Source organism: Neovison vison, chromosome X (genome assembly GCF_020171115.1).
Source record: "Neovison vison isolate M4711 chromosome X, ASM_NN_V1, whole genome shotgun sequence".
Lineage (NCBI taxonomy): Eukaryota > Metazoa > Chordata > Mammalia > Carnivora > Mustelidae > Neogale > Neogale vison.
Genome location: NC_058105.1, coordinates 52,745,674 through 52,769,771, shown reverse-complemented (window position 1 = coordinate 52,769,771; position 24,098 = coordinate 52,745,674). Strand labels below are relative to the sequence as shown.

General features: G+C 36.6%; 1 protein-coding gene and 1 pseudogene across 4 annotated transcripts in view; both read left to right on the top strand.

Annotated features, from left to right (window-relative positions):
* DIAPH2 (diaphanous related formin 2) overlaps window positions 1-24,098 on the top strand; it is a 980,408-nt gene that overhangs the window by 117,031 nt on the left and 839,279 nt on the right. The gene's annotated exons all lie outside the window — the stretch shown is intronic.
* Window positions 15,680-17,679, top strand: LOC122897336 (annotated as a pseudogene).

Genomic DNA, 24,098 nt, shown 5'->3' with positions numbered 1-24,098 from the left:
GTAGTAATACTATTATGGCAAATTTTAAGCCTCTTGCATTCAGGTGTTGTAATTGTTAGCTCCTTTTCACACATTTGTTTCCTACCAATGATGATGTCTAATGGTCCAGATCAACAGTTACGAGCTTCGCATTTGCATTGTCATCTTACTTCATGCAAATTTCTCACAAGTCTTCCCTGAAATTCTAGTGATTTGTTTACTGTTCCCTTGCAGGAGACTTGTGGGATCCTTGGAGATTGGGACTATGTTATATTTCCATTCTAAGCAAGTCTTGCATAGTTCTTGATATTTAGTTGTTAGTTGATAAATTCTGTGAAGGCTGCTGTAACAAATATTTAAAGGGTTTGGCAGGACTTTGGGCCCATCATCCTGCCCTTTTGGCACATTTTTAGGAAAATTAACTAATACTCTTAGTATTACCCAAGGAAGCATGCAAATTGTGCAAATCAGATTACAGGCCAGAGAAAATTGTGGTTCCATAATGGAATAGTTAACATGTTTATGTTTCTAGTATTTCAGGCAATGTGAATCCTAAGAGGAACTTCTGTTACTGTGTACTAGTCCTGTTAGTACTGTAAGCCCCTTATTCAAAGGCTGTGTTTAATTTTTATGTTTCTGTTAATGCCTGTTACCTAACATCGCCAGGAATGCAATAGAAACTCATTAACATTTTGAATGAATGATCAGTGTTTACTGCTTTACTGCTAGAATACCCTTTCAACTCTCCCACTAGATAACTAGCAATTTGAGAGTGGGACTGAAGTATCTTTCATTTTTTAATTCTTCTCTCTCCAGCATTCAGAACAGCTCTAAGTGTATACTAGGGATTCCCAAGACTACTTCCACATTTTGAGATTGTTAGGAGGACCAACAGGACTCAAAACATAGTTCTAATAGCTATGATTTATTATACTGACACATAGTAGGATATGCAGTCAGATCATATGGGGAAAAGTATAGGTGGATTGTGTAGGAATCCATGGGCAGGCTTCTCTATGCTGTCTCTCTCCCATGAGGGATCACATACAGTGCTCTCTTCCCATGTGGTGAAAATGAACCAGTATATCTATAATTTCTTGCCCAGAAAAGCCCATTAAGGAGTCAGTGCCCAAGGGCTTTATTGGGAGTGGTCATATAAGCATTTTGTTTAGCATGTAGCAAAGTTCCAGATGCTCAAAAGTAAGGCAAGTATTCAGTATAATCCACATTATTTGTATAAACAGGCACAGGGAACCATCTTTTTAAGTTAGGGAGCAGTGGGAATGCTCCCAAACCAAGTTTCCAGACAATGAGCCAAATATGAACCTTGCTAGCAAGCCTCAGTCTTAGATCTGTTATGTTAATGCTTTTCTGCACAGCATGGTTTGTACGAATACCACTTTTGGTAGGAAAAGGAAACTGTATGGTATTTGTTTTAGTACTTCAAACTCATGTGATTGTGAATTTGTTGGATAGGGAGAGTAAGGCTATTTTTATTAGGGGTGCTTCTTTAAAAATTTTTTTTAAATTAACATATAATGTATTATTTGTTTCAGGGTACAGGGGTACAGGTCTGTAATTCATCAGTCCTACATAATTCACAGCACTCACCATAGCACATACCCACCCCAATGTCTGTCTCCCAGCCACCCATCCTTCCTTCAGCAGCCCTCAGTTTGTTTCCTGAGGAAGAGTCTCTTACGATTTGTCTTCCTCTCTGGTTTCATCTTATTTCATTTTTTCCCTCCCTTCCCCTCTGATCCTCTGTCTTGTTTCTCAAATTCCTCATATCATTGAGATAATATGATAATAGTTTTTCTCTGATTGACTTATTTCGCTTAGCATAATACCCTCTAGTTCCATCCACGTTGTTGCAAATGGCAAGATTTTGGTTTTTTTGATGGCTGCATAGTATTCCATTGTATATATATACGCACAACATCTTCTTTATCCACATCTTCTTTATCTATATTCTTTCATCTCTTGATGGACATCTAGGCTTTTCCCATAGTTTGGCTATTGTGGACATTGCTGCTATAAACATTTGGGTGCACCTGCTCCTTCGGATCACTACATTTGTATCTTTGGAGTAAATACCCAGTAGTGCAATTGCTGGGTCTTAGGGTAGCTCTATTTTCAACTTTTTGAGAAACCTCCATGCTGTTTTCCGGAGTGGTTGTACCATCCTACATTCCCACCAACAGTGTAGGAGGGTTCCTCTTTCTCTGCCTCCTCATCAACACCTGTTGTTTCCTGCCTGATAAATTTTAGCCATTCTGACTGGTGTATGGTGGTATTTCATTGTGGTTTTGATTTGTATTTCCATGATGCCTAGTGATGATGAACACTTCTGCATGTGTCTGTTGGCCATTTGGATGTCTTTTCTGCAGAAATGTTTGTTCATGTTCTGCCCATTTCTTGATTGAATTATTTGTTCTTTGGGTGTTGAGTTTGATAAGTTCTTTATAGATTTTGGATATTAGCCCTTTATCTGATATGTCATTTGCAAAGATCTTTTCCCATTCTGTTGGTTGTCTTTTGGTTTTGTTGACTGTTTCCTTTGCTGTGCAAAAGCTTTTGGTTTTTTTGCCAGTACCATACTGTCTTTATGATGAAGCTTTGTAATAGAGCTTGAAGTCTGGAATTGTATTGCCACCAATTTTGGCTTTCTTTTTCAACATTCCTCTGGCTATTCGGAGTCTTTTCTGGTTCCATATTATGTTTTTCTTACCCCTAAAACTTTTGCTATATTAATTTTATTAAATAAACATTTAATGTTTCTTTTGTTATGACTATGCAAATGTTGTTCACCGCTGAGCCATGCTTGTTACAAAATCATTTTTTTCCTCTGCAGTTAAAACTTGCTATTTAAAAAAATCGTTTTGTCGTATTCTTCATAGCAGTCACAAACTGAAACCCAGACTTTTCCCCCCTAGTGCAATTAATCACGTCATGTAATTTCCCAGTTCTATTTATTTTTCTTGGAGTTATCACTCCTGGAGTCCTCTATCCCCTGTTGTGATTGATTTTAAGGTTCATGGCCCATCTTGAGCTTTATGAATGTACCAAACATACCCGTCCTTACTCTTTCCTCCTGCTGAGCTTAAAAGCTTGCTACAGGTACAAGCATATGCTCCATGTCCTCTTGCAAATACAGTCAACTAGGTTGTACTTTGCTGATTTCTGGTTATAGGTAGTTGTTAGAGACCCACATTAATATTATATCAGCTTTTATTTATAGTGTTTAATTTTCTTTATTTTTGGTTGATGGGTTGGAGTATTGATAGGACAAGAGCTAAGAAAGCAATTAAATAAGGAAAAAAGTGAGAATTTCAGAAAATCTGGGCATATTATTGTAGTATCACATGTCCTAACATGTTCATAACTTAATTTTTGAGCTATTTAATGAATCTCTGATAGATGGCATCTTCATGTTGAATGATGGAAAATTACCTTCGATTACTATTTTATATAGTTTTTTTGTAATAACTTGTTTTCTGATTTTAAGAGTTTCTCTCAACTGGGCTTTATCATCCTGTTACGGCAGTTTTATATACAGCAGAGTTCCTGTTATCAGGAACTCAGTATTCTGACTGATCTCAGCAATTTGCAGTATTGTCCACATGTCTGCAAATGGAGGAGAAAAAAGACTCTTTTTTTTTTAAAGAAGATTTTATTATTTGAGAGAGAGACAGAGATGGCAACAGAGATAGCAAGAGAGAGCAGGAGTGGAGTGGGGAGGAGAGGAAGAAGCAGGCTCTTTGCTGAGTGGGGATCACCCCCGCCCAAATCCTGACAACTGAGGATATGGGGCTCAATTCTAGGACCTGGGATCATGATCTGAGCTAAAGGCAGACACTTCAGTGACTGAGCCATCCAGGTGCCCCAGGAAAAAGACTTGTGTATTTCAGAGAATCATGGATATCGACTCAGGCCCTCACCCAGTAAATCTTGTGTTTTGAAAAGAAGGGAAAATAAAAAGGTGCTTCTGACAGTAAGGTGTGATAGTTAACAGTGGAAGGAAGAAATATAAAAGTAGAGTAGTCTTTGGTTATTTTATAGAGGGAAAAACAACCCAATGCTCTTCAGTGGTTTGGGGGGCATTACTGTATCATTGCACAGAATGGAATTGATCTTGATGAGGACTCATCAAAGGGGGATTCACTGTGTTTCATAGAGCAGCCTAGGCATAATGTATTTTTTTTTAAAGATTTTTTATTTTTTATTTATTTGACAGATGGAGATCACAATTAGGCAGAGAGGCAGGCAGAGAGAGAGAGGAAGGGAAGTAGGCTCCCCGCTGAGCAGAGAGCCCAATGTGGGGCTCGATCCCAGGACCCTGAGACCACGACCCGAGCCGAAGGCAGAGGCTCAACCCACTGAGCCACCCGGGCACCCCTAGGTATAATGTATTTTTAAAAAGTTTCCGTTAGGAATGATTAGCCTTTATTTTCCCCTTTTACTGATATACGTAAAGGAACATATATCCTTTAGGTACATAGCCAACATTCATATATCACTGATTATACTGGCTGAAGGATTGTGTTTAGCTTTTAAGAAAAGCTCATGGGAAAAATATATGTCTATGACTTAGACATTTAATTAAAAATGTCATGGGTGTAACTTCAGAAGAACTGCATCAAGTGTAAGAGGGAAGTTTCCAGAAATATTTGGTAAAATTTCAGATGCATTTTGTATGTTTCACCTTTTGCCTTATATGGATTTTTAAAAAAAGATTTTATTTATTTATTTATTTGAGGGAGGGAGAGAGAGAGTAAAAGAGAACATAAGAGGGGAGAAGGTCAGAGGGAGAACCAGATTACCTCTGGAGCTGGGAGCCCGATGCCGGACTCAGTCCTGGTACTCCCGGATCATGACCTGAGCTGAAGGTAGTCACTTAACCATCTTTTGTGTTATTATTATCATATATGATAGTTTAGATAGTATAGGTCTGACAGTGCTTTGTATTCTTTTTTTTTCTTTAAATGCTCAAGTATATATTAAGGAAAATAAACTAAAAACAGTGTGCTATTTTCATAGTTTATTTTGCATACAGTTCTGGCTCTCTGTTCCTTTATGTATATCTGAATTTCTGTCTCATATCAGTTTCCTTTAGCCTGAAGAGTTACCTTAAACATTTCTTGTAGTACAGGTTTTCTTCAATTGATTATTTCAGATTGTTTGTCTGTGTTTTTTTATCTTGATTATTTATTTATTCATTTATTTTCATTTTTGAAGGGTATTTTATGTGATACAGAATTCTAAAATGACAGGTGTTTTTTTTCTGATTTCCTTTTCACAGTTTAAATATTCTCTTATGGCTTCCATTTTTTTCTGATAAGAAGTCAACAATCATTTTAAACTCTGTTCCCCTTTGGGTTGCTGGGTGGTGCAGTTGGTTACACGTCTGACTCTTGGTTTTGGCTTAGGTCCTGATCTCAGGGTCCTGGGATCGAGCCCTGCACTGTGCTCTGTGCTTAGTCCAGAGTCTGCTTGGTATTCTTCCTCTCTCTGCCCCTTCCTGCTCATGTGTGCTCTCTTTCTCTCTCTAAAAATAAACTAAAATAAAATCTTTAATAAACTCTGTTCCTCTTTGTGTAACCTATCTTTTTCTCTGGCTACTATTAGGATTTAATTTTTTTTTTTTTTTTTTTTTTTAGGATTTAATTCTTTATCACTGGTTTTCAACAATGTAATTATGATGTACCTCAGGGTTATTTTATGTTCATCTTGTTTGGGGTTCATTAAGATTCTTACATTTATAAATCAATATTTTTTCATCAAATTTGGGAAATTGTGGATCATCATTTATTGAAATATTTCTTTTGATTTCTCTCTTCACCGTTTTGGAAATTTCTTCTATATTAGATCAACTTTTTATTGTCCCATATGTCATTAAAATTCTCTGATAAATTTTTAAACCATTTTTTCCCTTCTGTGCTTCAGATTTATGTTCCTGTTGCCATTATTTCTCTTTCACTTGTTTTTTTTAAATCAGTGTTTAATCTGTTAACACCATACAATGAAATTTTCATTTCATGTATAGTATTTTTCATCTTGAGAGCTCTATTTTTTTAATAGTTCTATTTCTTTTATTGTGTTCGTGTTTCCTTTAAATGTTGAATATCCTAATAATATCTGTTTTAAAATCTTTGCCTGCAATTTCCACCATTTCCATCACTTCTGGATTTGTTTCAAATGGTTAGTTTTTCTCCTGTTTATGAGTCATATTTCCTTGCTTCATTGATTTACTAGTAACTTTTGACTGATGGTAGATATTGAATGTGACATTATTGAATATTGTAATATGGTTATTTAAAAAACCTTAGGCTTTTTTCTGGTAGTTAATTTATATGTAGATCAGTCTGATCAATTCTATACTTGTATTTAAGCATTTTTGTATGACTTTAAAGTAGCATTTCTTCCAGCGCTAGTTTAGTCCTATTTCTAAAATGTGGCCTTTTTCTGGTCTGAATACTCAATGAAGTCTCTCTATCTTGGCTGATTTTTTTTGGTGTGTTTCACTTAAAAAGTAACCTTTCTTAATTGAAGGACAAAAATTATATTATTGTAAATTTTATGTTATTATAAAATATGTGTGTGTGTGTGTGTGTGTGTGTGTGTATACACACACACAAAACAATGAGGTAATCCTGTAAGTTTAATCAGTCATACAGAGGTCTTTGTGGGTTGTTTTTTAAATTATTGTATGTAGTCTGCTTCAACTAAAGAAAATCATTACAATTGTGACCTACTTTTTTTTAGTTGGATTTTATTCACTAATAGCCAAGTTTTTGATAGAGCATAAAGCAATGTTTCATTACTTTGCCAAATCCCTTGCTAAGCTCTTTTGCAGAATGAAATTTTTCACTATTTATGTCATCGTGTGTAATATAGAATATGAAAATAGAATTGTCCACTTCTCCTAACTGCAGTTATAATTTGAATTGTCTTGCAAGATACATTTCTTTTCCCCCAGACACAAGTGAAGCCTCTTTTGAATTTAGAGCTAAAATTAAGAACTATTTTAGATTGAGTCCTCAGGACACTTGTTTTTTCATTATAGGTAGCACTATCTCATTTTTACATCTCCTGTGTGATCTCCGTAGATGGTTAGAAAAGCAGTATTTCATCAGAACGATGGGTTACTGCCAGCACCCCTCTGTGAGTTGGTTATTAAAACCATGTCCTTTCCTTTCCAATTCAGAGTGCAAGCTTTTTACTAATGTTACATACTTGAGCTCTTCTGACATAAGGGGAGAAGATAGCTAAAACAGCTCTCAAACCTGGGTTTATAGCCTTTGGTATCTTTTGGTATTTCAGTGAACTAGATGAGGTGGTTCTTAATCTTTTTCAACCTTCTATCCTTAACATGGTTGATAGCCAGTGAGAGCTGCATTCAAACAGAAATGGAAACTTTTAATTTATGTATAGCTTTTAAAAGGCAAAGAAATGAAGGGTTATTGCAGTTGGTGCGGTCTCTGATACAATTAATATCAAATGTGTATAAATCCTATTAGAGATCTGTCATCGGTGAAAAAAATATGAAAAATGCGTGACCTATCTTTACTGGATTTAGTTAGAGAGAGACCATAGAGCTAAGGAGCTTTATGAACTGCATATTAATCATAACCAGTCTTCTGAGATAAACCTATTTCTAGTAACTTATCAAAGCTGTACAGAAGATTAGTCACTCCCTTTGGTAAAGGAATGTTTTACATATTGTTCTGAGTTTTGAACATTGTAGCTTTAAAAACTGATTAACGGATACTTTAATATTAAAATATATCTCTTTGAATTGTGTAGGTTAGGCAGCTATTATCCTGTAGTGCCACCTCAATAGGGAGATGGGCTCTTTGTCAAAAACTACATCATTGTTTTGTTGCATATTGAACAAGACAGTGTAGAGGATTGTATTAGAGACCAGACAAAAGAACTTTGCTACAGCAAACAGTCATTAAATCATGCAGAAATATTTCTTTTCTTAAATCTTTACTTTAAGCAACAATTAGGTATTTGCTAGGAGTATTTTTAAATGTCACTTTCAATGGCTGAGGTCTTTTATCTCTTTGAAAAGGAAGAGAATTAGCTTAAGGGGCCAGTTAAGACCATCATATTAAATGGACAGTATTACTAAAGATAAGGGAGCAGTTTATAATCTGACAAAAATAATTAAGATCATATTTTTAAAATATGTGAGAAGGTTTCACAAGATTATGAAACTCCTAGATAAAGCATAAATTGTTAACAGGTATAAAATATATTTTGTATTAGTGGTTCACAAAACAGAGATGTTGAGTGATATAAGCATTTAGTTCTGACCTCCTATTACCACTTGAGTGGCCACAGTATATTAAATCCTGTTGATAAAAATATAGAACCATGACATGGTGAAGATATTTAATAATACATATCATTTTATTACTTTGTTTTCATATTTTTAAAGTAATAAGCTTTTTCAAAAAGTTAAAAAGAGGGCACTTGGGTGGCTCAGTCAGTTAAGTGTGTTCTTTTGGGTCAGGTCATGATCCCAGGGTCCTGGGATTGGGTCCTGTATCAGGCTCCCTCCTCAGTGGAGAGTCTGCTGCTCTCTCTTCCCCTCCCCCTGCTTGCGATCTCCCTCTCATTCTCTCTTTTGTTCTCTGGAATAAATAAGTAAAATGTTAAAAAAAAGGTAAAAAGATATGGAAGTACATACATTTTAATATCTCATTCTTTCCATCCTATACTCTAAGGGTAACTACTATTAATAAATTGGCATATAATCCTTCTACTTTTAAAAATGCATTTATTGAAGGAATATGTAACACAGAAAAATGCACAAATCATAAACTTACAGTTCAACAAATTAGTGAATTCTCCCATGTAACGAACACTCAATTCAAAAAATAGAAATTACCCGTTCTTCCCAATTCATATTGCCTTCCTCCTCCCCAAAGGCAACTACCATTATGACTTGGAACACTATAGTTCAGTACTGCCTGGTTTTAACCTTTATATGAATTACGCTATCTACTTTTCTGTATCTGTCCTCTCTTCTTCAGCTCCATATTTGTGAGAGTCATTCACAATTTTTTTTAAAGATGTATTTATTTATTTGAGAGAGAGTATAGATGGAGAGGGAGAGGGAAAAGCAGACTCCCCAATGAGCAGGGAGCCCGACACAGGGCTCCATTCCAGGACCCTGGGATCATAACCTGAGCCAAAGGTAAATGCTTAACTGACGGAGCCACCCAGGTTTCCCAGTCATTTATAATTTTGAATGTAAATGTAGTTTGTCATTTTATTCTGTAGCCAGGGTCAGCAACATCTACTGTAGAGGGGCAGAGTAAATATTTTAGGCTTTGCCCATTTTACACAACCTGTCACAGACACTCAGTTTGACTTTTATAATGTAAAAGTAACCATAGAAAATCTGTAAATAAGTGAGTATGCTTGTATTCAGATAAAACTTTATTTGGCTCAGTGGGTTGAGCCACTGCCTTCGGCTCGGGTCGTGGTCTCGGGGTCCTGGGATCGAGTCCCGCGTTGGGCTCTCTGCTCGGCAGGGAGCCTGCTTCCTCCTCTCTCTCTCTCTCTGCCTGCCTCTCTGCCTGCTTGTGATCTCTGTCTGTCAAATAAATAAGTAAAAAATCTTATAAATCTTATAAAAAAATCTTATAAAAAAAAACAAAAAAAAACTTTATTTGTAAAAATAGGCTGCTGGCTAGATTTGGCCCATGGGCCATAGTTTACCAACCCCTGCTCTATAGTATTCCATTATATGGATATATCAAAATTAACTTACTTAATTTAGATTTTGCCAGACATTTGTGGTTTTGTTATGAATACTGTTGCATGTTTGTTTTTGTATACTTAGGCATGCATTTCTATTTGGTATATGGAATTACCACATCATAGTTTACATACATAGGTTCCCCTACAGCAATAACGCCAAATGGTTTTCTAAAGTAATGGTTAATTTATACCTCTAACAGTAGTTAAACTCATCATCAATTATCAGTCTTTTTAAAAGATATTTTCTTTATTAATTTAAGTTAAACATAATATGTGATATTTTCATTTTAAGAATTAAAATATTAGAGACTTCATATATCAATTTATATTTAATCAAAAACTACCTATAGAAAATTTGATACGTTAGCCTCTAACTTTACTAATTATATTTTCCTTAATTCTAATATGCTAACAGAGCTCCACAGCATACATTATTTATTTTATGTATTGGACTGACTTTTATTCTCAACCAATGTCTATGTTGCCATACTTTGGCCAACTCTAAGCCAAGGAGGGTAGGTGTTGACCAAGCAAGACCAAAGAAATTACCTGGAGACAGAGATCGAGGGATAGTTTTATTGAGGGAACTTTCTTACAGGGCGTTCCGGAGTGGTAGAACGAAGCATCTACTGCTGGAATCTACATGTGGCAAGCTTTTATAGTACAGCAAACAGCCTAGCAACTGTCTGCAGCCTTTTCCCTCCTGTGTGGCCAGTGTTCCAAGGAGATCAAGGCCTGCCATCCAGACATTTGCCACACCCAGAGCCCTTGACCCTGAACATTGAACAACATGTTTCTTTTCATATCCTATTGAATGGGAATATAGAGGGAGGATAGGATCTGTGTATTCTCAAGATAGCGATTAACAGGGACATTCAGGGTGTGCTTACACAAACCAGTCATCTAGCACGTACCATATAATGTCTAATAATATTATCATTATAGCCATGTAGAACAAAGGAAAATACTTCAATTCTAGATAACATAATTTCTGCACATGTACTCTAATTAATAACCTTTTCCAAGGGTATCTTTTACCTTTATCTTAGAGTTCAAATGTGTAGAACTTTTTTCAGATGTCATCTTCTTCAAACTCCTTGGCATTTGATACCACCCCCTACTCATTCTTTGAAACTCTTGTGCTTTTTACTTATCTGTACCCAGCTTCTATTTCCTAGTTTTCCATCTTCCTGCCCCAATAATTTTGCCTAAGTCTGAGTTTTCTTTTGAGGCCCTTTTTTCCTGCTAAAATTTGCTTGCCATGTTGAATTCATATTATCAGCCTTATGTAAGTGCTTTTAAATATATATCTTTGATCTAGACTTCTCATCTCCTTCTGGTCTTATTTTCCAGATACCTTGAAAGTATCAATATTTCATCTCATCTTTTCAAATTTAATTATCTAAAGTGAAACTCATAATATTTACACTTTATTCTCTCTTCTTTCCAACCCCCCCAAATCTCATATTCTTTCATATCCATTTAGCAAATACATATAGTGGAAAGAAGTGTTCAGTTAAGCTTTGATAAATAGCAAGTAATAGAGTAATTTCTCTTGGTTAAATGGAAGGTAAGGGAAGGAATAAAAGTTTTATAAAACTTGTTAGGAATGAAATTTATAGCTGTATTCAAAATAATATGAAATATTGTTAATATTTGTTCATCAAATAAATCATTTTTCAGTCATAATTTGGGATAGTTAAGCAAGTTAATTTTGGAAAACAGTACAGAAGTAGTGCTTTATCATTCTAATTGAGCAATGATCATAGTTCACTTCTTTCTGGTGTCTTAGAAATAAAGCTATAAATATATGCTAAAATTTGAAAATAATTTATTCAGCATAAATAAATGATAACTATCATCTTGAAAAAGGAATTGCTTCTGGGTAGTAAGAAAAAGCATGTCTTTGCAGGGAAGCACTGATATCTTCTGAATCTAAATGGGATTAATTTAAAACTTTTGAGAAAAGCATATAATTTATCAGAGTGTCATTTTCAAATGTGGAAACCCTTAATCTTATAGGAAATGAGGAGAGTCATTGAAATTCTTTAATAACCCTGACATACTGCCAAAATGTAGATAACACTGAAGTAGATTCCTTGATGTTAATCATGGGAACATAATAGAGTTGAGTATAGTTAAAATAACATATATTTGGGTGTCTTCTTTGTTCCAGGCATTGTTGTAGCAGCTTATGCATATAGTATAGTGAAGAAAGAAAAAAATACATGCATATATATCCATATCCCCCCCCCCCCACACATATACACACATATATACACATCACTAGCTAGCTAGATGAAATTTCAGGTGTAAATGCTATGGTGAAAATAACTGAAGTACAGTAGGGAGTACCAGGGATGAGAGTTGCAATTTGAAATAGGGTGCTCAGAATGGGCCTTGTAGTGACATTTGAGTACAGACAGAAATAAGGTAAGGAAATTAGGCAAATATACATCTTGTATCGTGTTTATTTGTTGGGTTTTTATTTCTTACTTCATTCCTGAAGGGATTTGGTATCTGAATTACTTAGGAGATCAAAGCTAAAGAAAAACATGATACATTGATATTTTCTGCCTTTGGTAACATCAGAGAACCTTGCTAGGGAAAACTTAATCCATGCTGAGGAAATGTTCTGCCTGGACTTGTTTTATTGCCAGTGCTGTCACTGGAGTTCAATGTTGCCTATACTAATTGAGGGTGGAGTATTTTTTTTTTAAAGATTTTATTTATTTATTTGACAGAGCCAGAGATCACAAGTAGGCAGAGAGGCAGGCAGAGAGAGGAGAAAGCAGGCTCCCTGTTGAGCAGAGAGCATGATGCGGGGCTCCATCCCAGGACCCTGAGATCATGACCCAAGCTGAAGGCAGAGGTTTTTTTTTTGTTTGTTTGTGTTTTTTTTTTTAAATTATAATTTACAACTGTTCACTGATAGTATATTGAAAATCAATTTGTTTAGGGCCCTGCTCTTTTTTTTTTTTCTTTCCATTCAGCGTAACAGTATTCATTGTTTTTGCACCACACCCAGTGCTCCATGCATTTCGTGCCCTCTCTAACACCCACCACCTGGTTCCCCCAACCCCCCACTTCCCCCCCCCCGCCCCTTCAAAACCCTCAGGTTGTTTTTCAGAGTCCATAGTCTCTCATGGTTCACCTCCACTTCCAATTTCCCTCAACTCCCTTCTCCTCTCCATCTCTCCTTGTCCTCCTTGCTATTTGTTATGCTCCACAAATGAGTGAAACCATATGATAACTGACTCTCTCTGCTTGACTTATTTCACTCAGCATAATCTCTTCCAGTCCCGTCCATGTTGCTACAAAAGTTGGGAATTCATCCTTTCTGATGGAGGGATAATACTCCATAGTGTATGTGGACCCCATCTTCCTTATCCATTCGTCCGTTGAAGGGCATCTTGGTTCTTTCCACAGTTTGGTGACTGTGGCCATTGCTGCTATAAACATTGGGGTACAGATGGCCCTTCTTTTCACGACATCTGTATCTTTGGGGTAAATACCCAGTAGTGCAATGGTAGGGTCATAGGGAAGCTCTATTTTTAGTATATGTGCTGCCAAAGCGAGCACGGGAAGCTCTATTTTTAATTTCTTAAGGAATCTCCACACTGTTTTCCAATGTGTCTGCACCAAATCGCATTCCCACCAACAGTGCAAGAGGGTTCCCCTTTCTCCACATCCTCCCCAACACATGTTGTTTCCTGTCTTGCTAATTTTGGCCATTCTAACTGGTGTAAGGTGGTATCTCAATGTGGTTTTAATTTGAATCTCCCTAATGGCTAGTGATGATGAACATTTTTTCATGTGTCTGATAGCCATTTGTATGTCTTCATTGGAGAAGTGTCTGTTCATATTTTCTGCCCATTTTTTGATAATGATTATCTGTTTTGTGTGTGTTGAGTTTGAGGAGTTCTTTATAGATTCTGGTTATCAACCTTTTGTCTGTACTGTCATTTGCAAATATCTTCTCCCATTCCGTGGGTTGCATCTTTGTTTTGTTAACTGTTTCCTTTGCTGTGCAGAAGATTTTGATCTTGATGATGTCACAAAAGTTCATTTTCGCTTTTGTTTCTTTTGTGAATGCAGAGGTTTTAACCCACTGAGCCACCATGGTGCCCCAAGGGTGGAGTATTTTACTGTAATATTTCCACACCTGATGAAATTTACTTAGATTGAAAATATTCTTTCAGGTCCGACCCTTAACCTGCTTGTTTTTGAGTGCAGATTTACTAGTCTAAAAAATCAAATGAGGAGCACCTGGGTGAATCACATCATGATCCCAGGCTCCTGGAACTGAGCTCTGAGTCTCTGTTAGGCTCCTTGCTTAGCAGGGAGTCTGCTTCTCTCTCTCCTTCTTTCCCTCCCTCAGCTTGTGTCCTCTCTGTCAAATAAGTAAGATCTTAAAAAATCAAATGAGGGGATGCCTGGGTGGTTCAGTTGGTTGGACGACTGCCTTCAGCTCAGGTCATGATCCCGGAGTCCTGGGATCGAGTCTGCATCAGGCTCCCAGCTCCACGGGGAGTCTGCTTCTTCCTCTGACCTTCTCCTCGCTCATGCTCTCTCTCACTGTCTCTCTCTCTCAAATAAATAAATAAAGTCTTTAGAAAAAATCAAATGAGAAGAAATGTGAGACGGTTTACTGGAAGAGCCTAGTTGGTGTGAAAATATTGTTAACAGTGACTTTCTGGAGATAATTCTTCTGATGTTATTAACTATTGAGTTGGGTATTTCTGACTAGGTAAAGGTAAAGGTAGGTAGCACCTTAGAGTAGTAGTCAGATCACAGAGTATAGGAAATTATCGATTGCAGTTATGTAGCATCCGTCCTAGTTGCTGATTTTCCCCATTACTGTTGTTGTAATTGAGAAACTTGGAAAACTGGAAAATGAAATTTGAATACAGAGCTCTTAGTTTGTTATATGACTGCTAAGTATTATTGGAATAAATGCAGATGTAATTTTACAGGCTGCATAGTGATTATTCTATACAGAAACCTAATAGTTGTATCATGGATTTTCATTTCAGTATTAAGAATTCTAAAATCTATTTGGGGAATTTTCCTTTCACTTTTAAGAAATTTTACAGATAAATCCTCAGTTTTCCAGTATGGCAGTGTATCACTGATATCCAAGCAAGAACATACAGGGCTTATAATGTAAAGAATTAAAAGTTAAAAATTACATTATATAGGTTCTGACTATGTATGTATGATCCAATATGTTTTTGCTTAGTTTTCTGACTTCTGGTGTCTTTTAATCTGGACTTGCTACTTTAACATTAAATGCATTCATATTTTTGGTTAGCCAATAAAATGTGCCTGTGTATGCGTGCATGTGCATGTGCACACACGCGCATGTACACACACACATAATTTTTGCAATGAGAAATGAGAAGTGTAGACATAATGGAATCGTTGGTGAAGGAAACCAGGTTAGTAATAATCCAGCTAGACCATTGGACAACTTTAAGTAAGGCAGGGAGTATAGGTTAATGTCATTGGTGTAGACACACAGTGTTTCAGTGTTGAAGAGGAATCGGTAGTGTAGGAAATTGAGAAATAGACTGGGACCCTGGAACAGGGTCTGAGCTAAGGAGAAAGTCCTAAATAGAGGTCAGAGATGCTAGGTAGAGGACAAAGGATGCTAGGAATTTATTAAACTTGATGTGTGGCTAAAGGTTTTATAAATCATGGGCTTTCCTGCCCAAGAGCATATTAGTCACAGTAAGGACACTTAGAAGAATCTGGCCCATGATGCTCAGATTGGGTTGCTCCTACATCTGCTATCCATCACAAAGTGAGATTTGGTGTTGTAGAAAAACATTAATTAAAAATCTCCTGGGGACTCATTGAAGGCGGGTCTAGATCTTTGGACAGCTGTGTTCTTCTCAAGCTGAGCCAGGCCCGCACACAAGCAACCATGTCTAAGGGACCTGCAGTTGTCTTTGATCTTGGCACCAGCTACTCCTGCGTGGGTGTCTTCTAGCCTGGGAAAGTGGAAATAATTGCCAATGACCAGGGAAACCAAACCACCCCAAGTTATGTCGCTTCCACGGACACCAAACAATTGATTGGTAATGCTGCAAGGAATCAAGTTGCGATGAATCCCACCAACACAGTTTTTGATGCCAAACACTTGATTAGATGGAGATTTGATGATGCCCTTGTCCAATCTGATACTGAGCATTGGCCTTTCATGGTGGTGAATGATGCTGGCAGGCCCAAGGTCCAAGTAGAATACAAGGGAGAGACAAAAAGCTTCTATCCAGAGGAGGTGTCCTGTATGTTTTGGACGAAAATGAAGGAAATAGCAGAGGCTTATCTTGGGAAGACGGTTACCAATGTAGTTGCCACAGTATCTGCGTACTTCCGTGATTCTCAGTGCCAGGCTACCAAAGATGCTGGAACTATTGCTGGTCTCAGTGTACTTGGAATCATCAGTGAGCCAACTGCTGCTGCTATTGCTTATGGCTTAGACAAAAAAGTTGGAGCTGAAAGGAATGTCCTGATCTTTGACTTAGGAGGTGGCATTTTTGATGTGTCAGTCCTTACTATTGAAGATGGGATCTTTGAGGTTAAGTCCACAGCTGGAGACACCCACTTAGGTGGAGAATATTTTGACAACTGAATGGTCAGCCATTTTATTGCACAGTACAAGCACAAAGATAAGAAGGATATCAGTGAAAACAAGAGGGCAGTTCGTTGTCTCCATACTGCTTGTGAACATGCTAAGCGTACACTTTCTTTCAGCACCCAGGCCAGTATTGAGATTGATTCTCTGTATGATGGAATCAACTTCTATACCTCTGTTACTTATGCCCGGTTTGAAGAATTAAATGCTGACCTGTTCCGTGGCACCCTGGACCCTATAGAGAAAGCCCTTTGGGATGCCAAATTAGACAAGTCTCAGATCCATGATACTGTCCTGGTGGGTGGTTCTACCCATATACCCACGATTCAGAAACTTCTCCAAGATTTCTTCAGTGGAAAAGAACTGAGTAAGAGCATCAACCCTGATGAGGCTGTTGCTTACGGTGCAACTGTTCAGGCAGCCATCCTTTCTGGAGACAGATCTGAAAATGTTCAAAATTTGCTGCTGTTGGATGTTACTCCACTTTCTCTTGGCATCGGAACTGCTGGAGGAGTCATGACTGTTCTCATCAAGCATGATACTGCCATTCCTACCGAACAGACAAAGACCTTCACTAACTACTCCAACAACCAACCTGGTGTGCTTATTCAGGTGTGTGAAGGTGAGTGTGCCATGACCAAGGACAACAACCTACTTAGAAAGTTTGAACTCACAAACATACCACAAACATACCTCCTACCCCTCGTGGTATTTCTCAGATTGAGGTCACTTTTGATATGATGGTATCCTAATGGTATCCTCAGTGTCTCTGCTGTGGATAAAAGCACAGGAAAAGGGAGCTAGATTACCATCACTAATGACAAGGGTCGCTTGAGCAAGGAAGATACTGAGTGCATGGTCCAGGTAGCTGAGAAGTACAAAGGTGAAGATGAGAAATAGCAGGACAAGATGTCTTCCAAGAATTCACTTGAGTCTTACGCATTCAGCATGAAAGCAGCTGTTGAAGATGAAAACCTTCAGGGCAAGATAAATGATGAAGAGAAACAGATGATTCTTGACAAGTGCAATGAAATCATCAGCTGGCTTGATATGAACCAGACTGCAGAGAAGGAAGAATTTGAACACCAGCAGAAAGAGCTGGAGAGTCTGCAACCCCATCATCACCAAGCTGTACCACAGTGCAGGGGGCATGCCAGGAGGAATGCCTGGAGGCTTCCCTGGTGGTGGAGCTCCTCCCTCTGGTGGTGCCTCCTCTGGGCCCACCATTGAAGAGGTTGATTAAACCAACCTGAGAATAAATAGGTCTAGTATTGTTCCACACACAATATTCAAAGGACCCAAACTGGTAGCAAATTCCATGGCAGTTGTAACATTGTGCAGCTATAGCAAAGAAAACTGGGCATTATTCATACTTAAATATGAAATATGTGCACAGGGAAAGGACATAAACATTGCACTTTATGAGCACTATACTGTTAAGTGGAAAATGCAATGTCTTAAATAAAACTGTATTTAAAATTGCCAAAAAAATAAAATCTCCTGGGGACTTAAAAAAAATGTCAGGTTTTTTTGAGGTCTGTTTTTCATGTAAATAAAAAACAGCCAATTATATCTCAAAGAACAATTGATATAAAAATAGTGTAATTTTTGGCCTACTCATAATTGGGACCATTTAGTTTCATGATCCTTTGTATGACACATCGCACTAGTTCCTAGATACTTTAATAAAGGTGTTATCCTCCCTGCTCTCTTACATCTTCATAATGGGGCTGATTAACAAATACTTAGTAGATTGACAGAATTCTACCCAGCATTGATTATTAACTCAAATGAGGCATACATGTGGAATAAAGAATGTAATGATAAAATTTATAAAATGGTATCAATTGCTTTGGTATCTGTATCACTCTGAGGGCTTATCATTATTCTAAAATAAAACAAAAGATTTTTTATTAGTCAGAGGAAAAAAATTCTGTGCATTTTTCCCCCATCCTCCCTTCTATTTTGAATCTGTCTGCAAGTCTGGTTTAAATCCTACTTAATGGTTTACATTCAAACGCCTGGGTGGCTCAGTTGGTTAAGCGGCTTCCTTCGGCTCAGGTCATGATCCCAGCGTCCTGGGATCGAGTCCCACATCGGGCTCCTTGCTCGGCGGGGGACCTGCTTCTCCCTCTGCCTCTGCCTGCCATTCTGTCTGCCTGTGCTCTATCTCTCTCCCTCTCTCTCTGACAAATAAATAAATAAAATCTTAAAAAAAAAAAATAAAATAAAAAATAACGTATGCACTTTACATAGATGTGGTGATGCTTAATTATCCATTAAAGAAGACATTTCACATTTTCAATATGAATGGTTTCTTACTCTTAACTTTTTTTTAAAAAACATTAATTCAACAAGGGAAGGCCAGCAGTGCAAGCAATAGTTGTAGATGTTTTTCAGCTATAGCTGTCAGGAACGTATGTTGAAATACATTTGAAATACCACATTGTGGGTTGTGGGGGTACCTTTAATGGAAATCCAGATAACACCAGAAAAGGAAAAAAAAAAAAAAAAAAGAAGGTCATTGCCATTGGACTATAAGATTAGCCTAGAGTTTGATTTTATGTATTTTTAAGGGTATCATCATCCAAAGATACCGCATCATTTTCTCTTAAAATTTCTTCTATTGATGATTGTTTTAAGATACATAATGTCAGGGATCTTTACCCTCTTTCTTCATTCAAAAGTGACTTCTTATGCTACCTTGAACAGCACTGTTTTTATGTATTTTAAAAGTATTTTAAGGGCACGTGGGTGGCTCAGTTAGTTAAGTGACTGCCTTCGGTCCTCAGCAGGAGCAGGAAGTCGGATGTGGGACTTGATCCTAGGACTCTGGGAAGCAGGAGTCTTGCTTCTCCCTCTGACCCTCATCCCTCTCATGCTCTCTCTCACTCTCTCTTTCAAATAAATAAAATCTTTAAAAGATAATAAAGGTATTTTAAAGATGTTCTTAATTGCCTATGCATGTTTTATTGATTGACATATGAAATAGTAAATTATTTTTTTAAGATTTTAAGATTTTATTTATTATTTATTTGACAGAGATCACAAGTAGGCAGAGAGGCAGGCAGAGAAAGAGGAAGGGAAGCAGGCTCCCCCCTGAGCAGAGAGCCTGATGTGGGGCTTGATCCCAGGGACCTGGGATCATGACCTGAGCCAAAGGCAGAGACTTTAACCCACTGAGCCACCCAGGCATCCCTAAAATAGTAAATTATTATTAAATTTTTTGACACCCATCCACAAATGTTTTCTGATATTCCATGGTGATTTTGCATGCTGCTCCATTTAAGTATTTGATGTAAACAAGATCCCAATCTCTCTGTGTCTTTCTCTGTCTCTCTTGATTCCACCTTTTCCTTTTTTTAAAGAGTTTATTTATTTATTTAACAGAGGCGGGAGAGAGAGTAAGAGAAAGCACAAGCAGGAGGAGCAGCAGAGGGAGCGGGAGAAGCAGGCTCCTCACTGAGCAGGGAGCCTGATGTGGAGCTTGATCCCAGGGCCCTGGGGTCATGACCTGGGCTGAAGACAGGATACTTAACTGACCAAGCCACCTAGGCACTCCTGATTCCACCTTTTCTAAAGACTTGGATATAATCTCTTTTCTCTAAATAAAACAAGATGGGATCAGGAGGGAGACAACCGTAAGAGACTCTTAATCTCATAAAACAAACTGAGGGTTGCTGGGGGAAGAGGGCTCGGGAGAGGGTTGGCTGGGTGATGGACATTGGGGAGGGTATGTGCTATGGTGAGTGCTGTGAAGTGTGTAGACCTGGCGATTCACAGACCTGTACCCCTGGGGCAAATAATACATTATATGTTTAAAAAAATTATAAAAAAAATCTCTTTTCTCTGTAGTAGCTGGAAGAGAATAATAATAATAATAATAATAATAATAATTTCTCTATTCAAAGTAGGAATGAATCAATATGCTTGCAGAGACCTGCTCTGTTCTGTATGGTTATCTTAAAAAATATTGTGGTAAAAACATACATGAGATCTCACCTCTTAACAAACAGATTTTAAGTGTATAGTACGGTATTAACTCCAAGTACATTGTTGATTTCTGGCACTTTTCATCTTGTATGAATGAAATTTTATAGCCATTAAGCAACTCCGGATTTCCCTCTCATCTTAGCACTGAGGAACCACCATTCATTTTATCTTTTGATGAGTACAGAGATCTTTTCAAGATACCGATTTCACTTATTTTCTTTGCTGGATCATATGGTAGTTCTAATTTTAGTTATTTGAGAAATTTCCATACTGTTTTCCATAGTGGCTACATTATTACGTCCCCATTATAAGTGTTCCAGGGTTCTAATATTTCCATATTCTTGCCAGCACTTTTATATTTTGTTTACTAAACATATTTTTTGTATTTATAGTGGCCATCCTAACAGATGTGAGGTGATATCTCATTGTAATTTTGATTTTAATTTCCCTGATAAGTGATCTTCTCATGTACCTGTTAATCATTTGGATTCTTTAGAATAAATATTCAAGTACTTTGCCCATTTCTTAATCAGTGTATTTGGTTTTCCACTATTGAATTATAGGAGTTGCTTACATATTTTGGATTTTAATCCCTTATTTTTTTATTTGTTTCCATTGACGTTGGAGTCATATAAAAAAAAATACTGCGTGAGGGCCTGACTGGCTCAGTCAGTAGAGCATGTCGTGAGTTTGAGTCCCACATTGTGTGTAGAGATTACTTAAATACATAAATCTTAAAAAAAATACTGCCAACAACAATGTCAAGGAGTTTGCCTCATATGTTTTATTCTAGGAGTTTTATGGTTCTGGTCTTACATTCAAGTCTTTAATTCATTTTGAGTTAATTTTTGTATATAGTGTCAGGTAGTGGTCTAGTTTCATTCTTTTTCCTGTGTCTGTCCAGTTTTCCCAACACCATTTATTGAAAAGACTGTCCTTTCCCCATTGTATATTCTTGCCTCCTTTGTCATAAATTAATTGACCATATATGTATGGCTTTATTTCTGGGCTCTCTTTTCTGTTCATTTGATCTATTGGTCTTAGTTTATGCCAATACCATACTCTTTTGATTACTAGAGCTCTGTAGTGTAGTTTTAAATCAGGGAGCATGATATCTCTGGCTTTGTTCTTTCTCAACATTGCTTTGGGTATTCTGAGTCTTTTGTGGTTCCATACACATTTTAGGATTCTTTTTTCTATTTCTGTGAGAAATGCCATCAGAATTTTGGTAGGGATTGCATTGAATTTGTAGATTTCTTTGGATAGTAGGAACATTTTTTTATTATCCTTTCAGTCCATGAGCACTGGATACCTTTCCATTTATTTTTGTCTTCTTCAGTTTATTCATCAGTGTTTTACAGTTTTTAGTATATAGGTCTTTCATTGCCTTGGTTAAATTTAGTCCTAGGTCTTTTATTCTTTTTGATGCCATTGTAAATGGGATTTTCTTAATTTCTCTTTCTGATATTTCCTTATTACTGTATAGAAATGGAACGAATTTCTATATATTGATTTTGTATTTTGCCACTTTACTCAGTCTTTTGCTAATTTCCAAGAGTATTTTCTGGAGTCTCTAGGGTTTTCTATATATATAATCATTTCATCTGCAGATGGTGACACTTTTGTATCTTCCTTTTGTATTTGGATGCCTTCTGTTTATTTTTCTTGTCTAATTGTCATAGCTAGGATTGCCGAAACTATGTTGAATAGAAGTGGCGAGAGTGAGCATTCCTGTCTTGTTCTCGATCCTGGAGGAAACACTGAGCTTTTCCCATTGACTATGACGTGTCCTGTGTGTTTTTTTGTATATAAACTTTATTATGTTGAGGTGTGTTCTGTTTATGCTACTTTTTTGGGAGTTTTTAAAATTATAAATGGAAGTTGAATTTTTTGTCAAATGCTTTTTCTGCATCTATCAAGATGATCATAAGATTTTTATCCTTCATTTTGTTAATACAGTATATCACATCTATTTGTAGATGTTGAACCATCCTTTCATGCCTGGAATAAATCCCACTTGATCATGGTGAATGATCTTCTAATGTATTGTTGAATTTGGTCTGCTAATATTTTATTAAAGATTTTTGTATCTATAGTCATCAGGGATACTGGAGTATAATTGACATCATCATCTGCTGTTGCTTCTGCCTTTTTTTTTTTTTTTGTAGTGTTCTTATCTGGTTTCAGTACCAAGGTAATGCTGGCTTCATAAGATGAGTTTGGAAGTGTTCCCTCATTTTCTGTTATTTTTTTGGAAGAGTTTGGGAAGATTAAGTATTAAATCCTTGATTGGAAGAATTCACCAGTAGAGCTGTTTGGTTTTGGACTTTCATTCACTGGGAAGTTTTTTTTATTAGATTCAGTTTCCTTGCTAGTAATTAATCTATTCAGATTTTCTATTCATGATTCAGTTTTTGGATGATTGTTTTCTGGGAATTTATCCATTTCTTCTGTTTTATGCAGTTCTTCAACTGTTTTATGCAGTTTGTTGGCATTTAAGTGTTCATAATATTTTAGATCTTTACTATTTCTGTGGTATCAGTTGTAAATACTCTTTCATTTCTGATTTTATTTATTTTAAGCCTTCTCTTTTTCTTGCTGAGTCTAGTTATGATTTGTCAGTTTTGTTTATCTTTTCAAAGAAACAGCTCTTAGTTTCACTGATATTTTCTATTATTTTTTAAGCCTTTATTTCATTTATTTCCACTCTGATCTTTAGTATTTCTTTTTTTTTTCCTACTAACTTTGGCCTTTGTTCTTTTTTTCCTAGTTCTTTTAGTTGTAAAATTAAATCCTTTACTTGGATTTTTCTTGTTTCTTGAGGTAGGTTTGTATTACTATGAACTGCTTTTGCTGCATCTCATAAATTTTAGGTTCTTGCATTTTCATTTTCATTTGTCTCAGTATTTTTTTATTTCCTCTTTGAATTCTTGAATCCTTGGTTGCAGTAGCATGCTGTTTAATCTCTGCATTTTTGTGATTTTTTTTTCCAGTTTCATTCTTCTGATTGATTTCTAGTTTCATAACACTGTGGTTGGAAAGATGCTTGATAATGACTTCAGTCTTCTTAAGTTTATTGAAATTTGCTTTGTGAGTTAACATGTGTTCTGTTCTGGAGAATGTTCTATGTGCACCTGACAAGACTATACTATCACTATATATTTGCCAAAATACAAGACTGTGTTTTGTGGCTTTTGGATGGAATGTTCTGTGTATATTAAGTCCATCTGTCTGATGTGTAAGGCTGATACTTCCTTTATTTTTTGTCTGGATGATTTATTCATTAATCCAAGTTGGGAGTAAAATCTCTTATTATTACATTAGTATCAATTTCTCCCTTTTAGTCTGTTAAGATTTGCTCTATATATTCAGGTACCTCCTGTTGGGGGTGAATATTTATGAATGTTATATCCCGTTAGATTGACCTGTGTAGCATTATGTAATACCCTACTTTGTCTTTTTATTACAGTTTTTGTTTTAAAGTCTGTCTTATCTGTTAAAAGTACAGCTACTGCAGCTTTTTTTCATTTCCATTTGCATTGAAAATCTTTTTCTTTTCCTTCCACTCATACTCTGTGTCCTTAGATCTAAAATGAGTCTTTTGTAAGCAATATATAGGTGTCTTTTTAAAAAATTCTTTCACCCATTCTGGGTCTTTTGATTAGAAAATTCAGTTCAATTACATTTTAAGTAATTATTGACAGGCATG